Source organism: Ceratotherium simum, chromosome 12 (genome assembly GCF_057802395.1).
Source record: "Ceratotherium simum simum isolate JZ-2026a chromosome 12, ASM5780239v1, whole genome shotgun sequence".
In the NCBI taxonomy this organism is placed as follows: Eukaryota; Metazoa; Chordata; class Mammalia; order Perissodactyla; family Rhinocerotidae; genus Ceratotherium; species Ceratotherium simum.
The window spans coordinates 44,426,981-44,435,074 of NC_141911.1; positions in this window are offsets into that span (position 1 = coordinate 44,426,981).

The window sequence follows — 8,094 nt, forward strand, 5'->3', positions numbered from 1 at the left end:
TAAAATCATAGATCTAAGAATCTCCATCAACCCCAAGCAGGATAAGCAGAAAGAAGACGACATCAAGGCACATCATGATCAAATTGCGGAAAACCAGTGATGAGGCGATCTTAAAAGCAGTCAGAAAAAAGAACAATAAACACATAAGAACAAAGTTAAGAATTACCACTGACTTTCTATCAGAAACAAGAAAAACAGAAGACAATAACTATCTCAAAAGTGCTGAAAGAAAAAAGTCAACCTAGAATTTTCTATGGAGCAAATTTGTCATTTAAAAGTGAAGGCAAAATAAGGACATTTTCAAATAAAAGCTGAGAAAAATTTGTCACAACAGACCTGTGCTATGTGGAACATTAAAGGAAGTTCTTGAGGCTGAAGGAAAACGATACTAGATGGAAACAGAACTACACAAAGGGATGAAAAGCCCCCAAAAAGGTAAATATCTGAGTAAATTAAAAAAGGACTTATTTCTCATTTATAAATTGCTTTAGTTGACTATTTATCATCATCAACATAAAGACACAGATAAGTGCAAAGTAAAATGATGGAAAAAGATATGCAAACAGAATAAAGCTGAAATACCTATAGTAATGTCAGACAACGTAGACTTCAGGAAAAGGAATTTGGTCCATCTTCAAGACGAGATAAAGTAGGACATTTCGTAATAATAAAAGGGTCAATTCATCAAGAAGATGTAGTAACAAAGCTTCAAATTATATGAAGTCAAAACTGACAAACCAAAAAAGAGAAATAAATAAATCCACAATTAGAGTTGACATTTCAGCGTTCCCCTCTCAGTATTTGATAAAGTAGATTTTAAAAATCAGTTATGATATAGAGGACTTGAACAATATTATCAACCAACTTGACCTAATTGATATTTATAGAATACTAGATCACAAAATGGCAGAGTACACATTTATTTCAAAATGCACATGGAACATTCACTAAGATAGACTATAAACTGGGAGTTTTTTTAATTCTCAATAAATTTAAAAATGACTGAAAATTCTATCAGTCAAGGTCCAATCAGGAAACAGAAACCACCTAGTAATTTGGCCATGCAGAGTTTAATATAAAGAATTATTAACTACAATGGGATTGGGGTAATAAGGGATTAGTAGTAGAAAGTAAAGAGAACTCTAAATATTATAGGGATATCAGATATAAGAAGCAGTTACTACCCCTAGGGCTGAGATAGATTCCTGAAAGTCCCGTCCCTCACCCGCCTCGCCAGCCAGCTCCAGGCTGAGATCTAGACCTTGTTACAGAGGGTAAGGCCCTGGCTTCTTGACTGGCAGAGAATTTGCTATGGTGCTGTGCCAGTGAAACATGCTGGAAATCCACCTGCTGGAACTTGCTGAAAATTGACCCTCTAGGGTGCCAGAGAAAGCTGTTCATGGATAGGTGTCTTGCAGGAGCCACTCTACTACAAAACAGTCTGAAGGTGGATCTGGGGAAGCTGCTGGGTGCAGGAGAAATTGCCTATACTGCAGGAGCCTGGTGCTGGGGAAGCCACTTGCACCCTAGTAGTCAGCCACTAGGAAGCCACCTGTACCGCAGGAGCCAGGCAAAGGAAAAGTTGTAGGCACTGCAGGATGGGGGGTGCTAGAGCAGCTATGTGTGTTGCAAGTGCCAGCCAAGAAAGCAAGCAAGAACTAGGAAGAAAAATTCTTTACAGCACCCTCTGGACATAGCTTAACATTGTGCCGGCTAGCAAAGGAAAAATATTTAAATAGCCTAGTTCCACTTTTAGAGCAGGCAATGAATCTAGGAGATAAAACTTTTTTTTTTTTTTTTGAGGAAGTTTAGCCCTAAGCTAATATCTGTTGCCAATCCCCCTCTTTTTTGCTGAGGAAGATTGGCCCTGGGCTGACATCTGTGCCATCTTCCTCTACTTTATATGGGACCCCACCACAGCATGGCTTGATAAGTGGTGTGTAGGTCCATGCCCGGGATCTGAACCTGCAAACCCCAGGCCGCCGAAGCACAGCATGTGAACTTAACTGCTATGCCACCAGGCCAGCCCCTAAAACAATTCTTAATAAATAGCCTAAAGGAGAAAAATCTTACTGTCGTCATCTCTACAGATGCTGAAAAGGCATTGGGTATAAAATTTAACATCAATTTTTAATTTAAAAATCTTTGGTAAATTAGGAATAGAGGAATACTTCCTTTGCTGATAATCAAACATTTTCTTCTAGAAGTATGGCTGGTAAGGTTCTTTGAGGGGCCTTCTTCATGCAGAACAGCTATAATCTGCATGAGACATGCTGTATAAGGCATCATTAATCCCCAAGAGGTTGAGAAAGTCCTAAAGAATCCCTACTATCACCCCCCCACACACACACACACACACACACAAACCAACCCTTAGCCCAGGCTGATCAGCAGACAGACAGGAGGACATGTATCTATAGCAGCCGCAGTCCAGATACAGAGCCCTGGACCAGATGCCAAGTGGAAAAGCCATGCATGGAACTCCCTCACTGAGACAAGACTATGGGACCAGAATTAGTTTTAAGGCTGTGTTGCTCCCTGACTATGAGCAGAAACAGAAGCAATATCTCTCTGGGAGAAAACATCCCCAATTTAGGTCTAGAGGACACCCAAGATTAAAGTCAAGCAACGAGCTCAGTCAAAGAACTCCAAGCACCAAGAAGCCAAACTGTTATGAGTATCTGTAGGAATAACATTCAACAGTATAACTCCAAGGGCCATAGATAGAGGAATTGACAGATGCAGAGTATAGAATATCTATGTTCCAAATGTTTAAAAAAGTAAAGGACGTAATCACAAAGATGCACAAGAGACTACCAGGAATGAACAGGCAGATTGGGAGGTAGGTGGGAGAGGGAAGACTTCCTAGACATGAAAAATACAATTGTTGGAATGATAAAACTCAATGGAAAGGTTAAAGAGCAAATTAGATACAGATGAAGAGAGAATTAATAAGTGAGAAGATATATCTGAAGAAATTATCTAGAATATACCATAGAGAAACAAGAAACTAAAAATATGAAAGGGGTATTAAGAGATGGAGGCTAGGATGAGAGAGTCTATCATATAACTAGTTGGAATCTCAGGAAGATAGAATAGAATAAAGGAGAGGCAATATTTTCCCCCAACATTTTGGAAAACTTTTTGAACATACAGAAAAGTTGAATTGTACAGTGAACACTCATAGCCACCACTTACATTCTAGAACTATATTTTGTTACATATCCTATATCACTTATCTATCCATTCTTCTACCCATCCATCAATGCATTATATTTTTTTGATGTATTTCAGAGTAAGTTGCAGACCTCACCCCTAAAGAGTTCAGTATGTTTAACTAGTGTTCAATATTGTTTTATAGTTCTTTTTTTTTCCCCAGGTAAAATTTACATACAGTAAAATGCACAAATCTTAAATACACCATTCAGTGAGTTTTTACAAGTGCATATACTGGTGTAACACAAACTCCTATCAAAAAATAGAATAGGGGCCGGCCCAGTGGCGCAAGCAGTTAAGTGCGCACATTCCACTGCAGCAGCTCAGGGGTCGCCGGTTCAGATCCCCGGCATGCACCGACGCACTACTTGTTAAGCTGTGCTGTGGCAGCGTCCCATATAAAGTGGAGGAAGATGGCATGGATGTTAGCCCAGGGCTGGTCTTCCTCAGTGAAAAGAGGAGGATTGGCAGATGTTAGTTCAGGGCTGATCTTCCTCACCAAAAAAAAAAAAAAAAATAGAACATATCCATCACCCCAGAAAGTTCCCTCATGCTCTTTGTCAGTCCGGTCCTGCCCCCTACCTCCCACTGGTAACCGCTGTTCTAATGAGAGGCAATATTTAAGGAAATAGTACTATGACTTTTGCAGTAATGATGAAAAACACGTACCTACAGATTCAAGAATCATAGCATAACCAAAGCATGATAAATAAAAAGAAATGCATAATGACACATTGTAAAGAAATTGAAGAACTCGCAAGAAAATATCTTAAAAGCAGCCAGAGAGAAAGGACAGATCACTACTTGCAAAAGAACAGCAATTAAAATGACAATGGGTTTCTCATCAGCATCAATGGAAGCCAGAAGTTAATGGAATAATATCTTTCAAGGGCTGAAAGAAAATAATAGTGAGCTAGAATTGTGTACTTACCCAAACTATCTTTCAAGAGCAAAGGTGAAATAGAAACATTTAAAGATAAATGAGAACTGAGAGTTTACCTCACGGACCTGCATTAAAGGAACTCCTAAATGATTGAGGGGCAGTATTTCACAGAGGTTCAGAGCGTTTACTTTGGAGACTGCCTGGGTATGAATCCCTGTTCTGCCATTTGCTAGTTGTAGGGCGTTAGGCAAGTGAGTTAACATCTCTGTGTTTCAGTTTTCTCATTTGTGAAATGTTGACAATAATAGTATATACCTCATGGAATTGTTATGAGGATTATATGAGTTAACAGAAAACAAGGCACTTAGAACAAAGCCTGGCATAAAGTAAGTGCTTTGTAAATGAGAGGTTTTGTGTGTGTGTGTGTGTGTGTGTGTGAGGAAGACCAGCCCTGAGCTAACATCCATTGCAATCCTCCTCATTTTTGCTGAGGAAGATTGGCCCTGGGCTAACATCCATGCCCATCTTCCTCCACTGTATATGGGACACAGCCACAGTACGGCTTGACAAGCGGTGCCTTGGTGCATTGGTGTGTCGGTGCACGCCCAGGTCGGAACCCCAGGCCGCCGCAGCAGAGCACACACAGTTAACTGCTCTGCCACTGGGCTGGCCCCAAATGAGAGCTTTTAAAAAAAATTTTTTTAAAGGAAATTATCCTGGAAGAATGATCTGAAGTGCAAGATAGAATGGTGAGTGAATCAAATGATAAACAAGCTCGTCAACCCAAACATTGTCAGCCAAAAAAAAAAAAAAAGTCTGATTTGTGAGGTTTGAAAAAACAGACAGGGGGCAGCCCAGTGGTGTAGCGGTTAAGTTCACACGTTCTGCTTCAGCAGCCTGGGGTTTGCTGGTTCGGATCCTGGGCGCAGACCTACTCACTGCTCATCAAGCCATGCTGAGGTGGCGTCCCACATGGAAGAACTAGAAGAACCTACAACTAGGATGTACAACTATGTACTGGGGCTTTGGGAAGAAAAAAGAAAGAAAGAGGAAGATTAGCAAGAGATGTTAGCTCAGGGCCAATCTTCCTCAAAAAAAAAAAAACCCAACAGATAGAACTAATAACTTGAATAACAATAGCATGTAGGTGTTGGCAGGAGGAGTGGTCAATGGAGTCAAATTATTCTAAAATCATTGTTTTGTTTGAAAGAATTGTTAACATACTATTTACCTTTACATTTTGTTAAGTTAGACGTACAAGGAAACTTCTATTCTAAAAAAGAATAAATATAATGTATGAATTCCAAATAGATAGAGGAAAATGGAATTTAAAACATACAACTAAAATCTCAATTTTTTAAAAAATGCAAAAAAGGAGATGAAAAAATAGAAAAAGCAAGGCAAACATAAAAAAGATGTAGGAACAAGTCTAAATATATCAAGAATCACAATAAATTCAAATGTATTAAATTTATTAATTAAAAGATGGAATTTGTCAGATTAAAAGAAAAAGTCTAGCCATATGCCATGGACAAGACACTCAAAAACATAAAGACCCAAACAGTAGAAGATGTGGAATAGAAAAACATACACCAGGCAAAGAATCCAAAGAAAATTCACATACCTATATTAAAAAAAAAATTTATTTTAACACAAAAAGCATTATTAGAAATAGAAAGGATCATTACCTAATGATAAAAGGTTCAATTCACCAGAATGATAAAATAATTCTAAACCTATTAGCAACCAATAAAATGGACTTGAAATATACACAGCAAAAAATGTTAGAACTACAAGGGGTGGCAAATTTCCATGCAACTCTCTCAGTTCTTGATAGTTTAAACAAATGAAAACCAGTACACTGTCTAGGCACTGGGTGTACTGAAGTAAACAAGGCAAACCATTGCCTTCATGGAAAGCCTGTATGCTGGGGGGTAGATAAACAAATTAACAAAAATATAATAAAATTTTAGTTAATGATAAATAAAGGAAGAAAAATAAAGCAAGATAAGAAGTTAGAGCTTGATGGGAAGAAAAGGTTATTTTACATGGGTGGTAAGAAGGCTTCTTTGAAGAGGTGGCATTTATGCACAGACACGAATGAGGTGAGGTAGCAAGTGATGTATATATAATTGGAGGAATGGTTTTTCAGGCAAAGGAAAAAGCAACTGCAGGGCCGGCCCCGTGGCTTGGTGGTTAAGTGCACGCGCTGCAATGCTGGCGGCCCGGGTTCGGATCCCGGGTGCGCATCAAGGCACCACTTCTCCGTCCATCCTGAGGCCGAGTCCCACATGCAGCAACTAGAAGGATGTGCAGCTATGACATGCAACTATCTGCTGGGGCTTTGGGGGGAAAAAAATAAAATAAATAAAATCTTTAAAAAAAAAAAAAAAAAAAAAAAAAAGGGCCGGCTCCGTGGCTTAGCGGTTAAGTGCGTGCGCTCTGATGCTGGCGGCCCGGGTTCGGATCCCGGGCACGCCCCAAGGCACCACTTCTCCGTCCAACGCGAGGCCGAGTCCCACGTACAGCAACTAGAAGGATGTGAACCTACGACATACAACTATCTACTGGGGCTTTGGGGAAAAAATGAATAAATAAAATCTTTAAAAAAAAAAAAAAAAGCAACTGCAAAGTCCTTGAGGCAAGGAAGGTAAATATACATATTTAAATTTTTAAAATATGCTCAGAATCAATATTTTTTTCCATTTAAAGTGAAGCCTAGAAACCTTACCACCATAGAGGCCCATTTACCTTCTTCACTTTATGTCATAGTTGTCATCAGTTACATCTATATATGTTGAAAACCCCATCAGACAATGTAATTTTTGCTCTTTCAACATCAACCATATTCTAAAGAACTCAAGAGGAGAATAGCTTACTATATTTATACAGGTGTTTACCATATCTGATGCTCTTCCTTCATTCCTGATGTTCCAGGTTTCCTTCTAGTATCATTTTTCTTCTGTCTGAAGAATTTCCTTTAGCAATTCTTTTAGAACAGATCTGCTGGCAATGAATTCTTTTAGTTTTTCTTCATCTGAGAATGCCATTATTTCACCTCAATTTTGAAAGATATTTTCAACGGATATGCTATTATTTGTTGACCATTCTTTTCTTTCAGCACTTTAAGGGGCCGGCCCAGTGGTGTAGTGGTTAAATTTGTGCACTCTGCTTTGGCAGCCTGGGTTTTCACAGGCTCAGATCCCAGGCATGGACCTACACACCACTCATCAAACTATGCTATGGTGGCGTCCCATATACAAAATAGAGGAAGGTTGGCACAGACGTTAGCTCAGGGACAATCTTCCTCAAGCGAAAAGAGGAAGGCTGGCAAGGGATATTAGCTCAGGGCCAATCTTCCTCACCAAAAAAGTAAATAAGTAAGTAAGTAAATAAATAAATATTATGCTACTTCCTTCTGGACTGCATGGTTCTTTATGAGAAATCTGCAGTGATTCAAATTGTTGTTACCCTGTAGGTAATATATTTCTCTGGCTACTTTCAAGATTCTTTTCCTTTGTCTTTATTTTTCAGCATTTTTCTTATAATGTGCTTGGGCATAGATTTCTTTTTTTTTTTTGTGAGGAAGATCAGCCCTGAGCTAACATCCATGCCAATCCTCCTCTTTTTGCTGGGGGAGACTGGCCCTGAGCTAACATGGGCATAGATTTCTTTATGTTCCTTATGTTTGGGCTTTGTTGAACTTCTTGAATCTGTAGATTTATGCCTTTTGCCAAATTTGAGACTTTTCATTCATTATTTATTCAAGTTTTTTTCAGCCCCTTTTCTTATTGTTCCACAAGTTCCTGAGATTCTATTCATTGTTTATCCAATATTTTTTTCTCTCTATTGTTCAGATTGGATAATTTCTATTGATCTGTTTTCAAGTTCACTGACACTTTCCTCTGTCATCTCCACTCTACTACTGAGACCATCCAGTGAGTTTTTAAAATTTTGGCTACTATATTTTTCAATTCTAAAATAACAATTTGGTT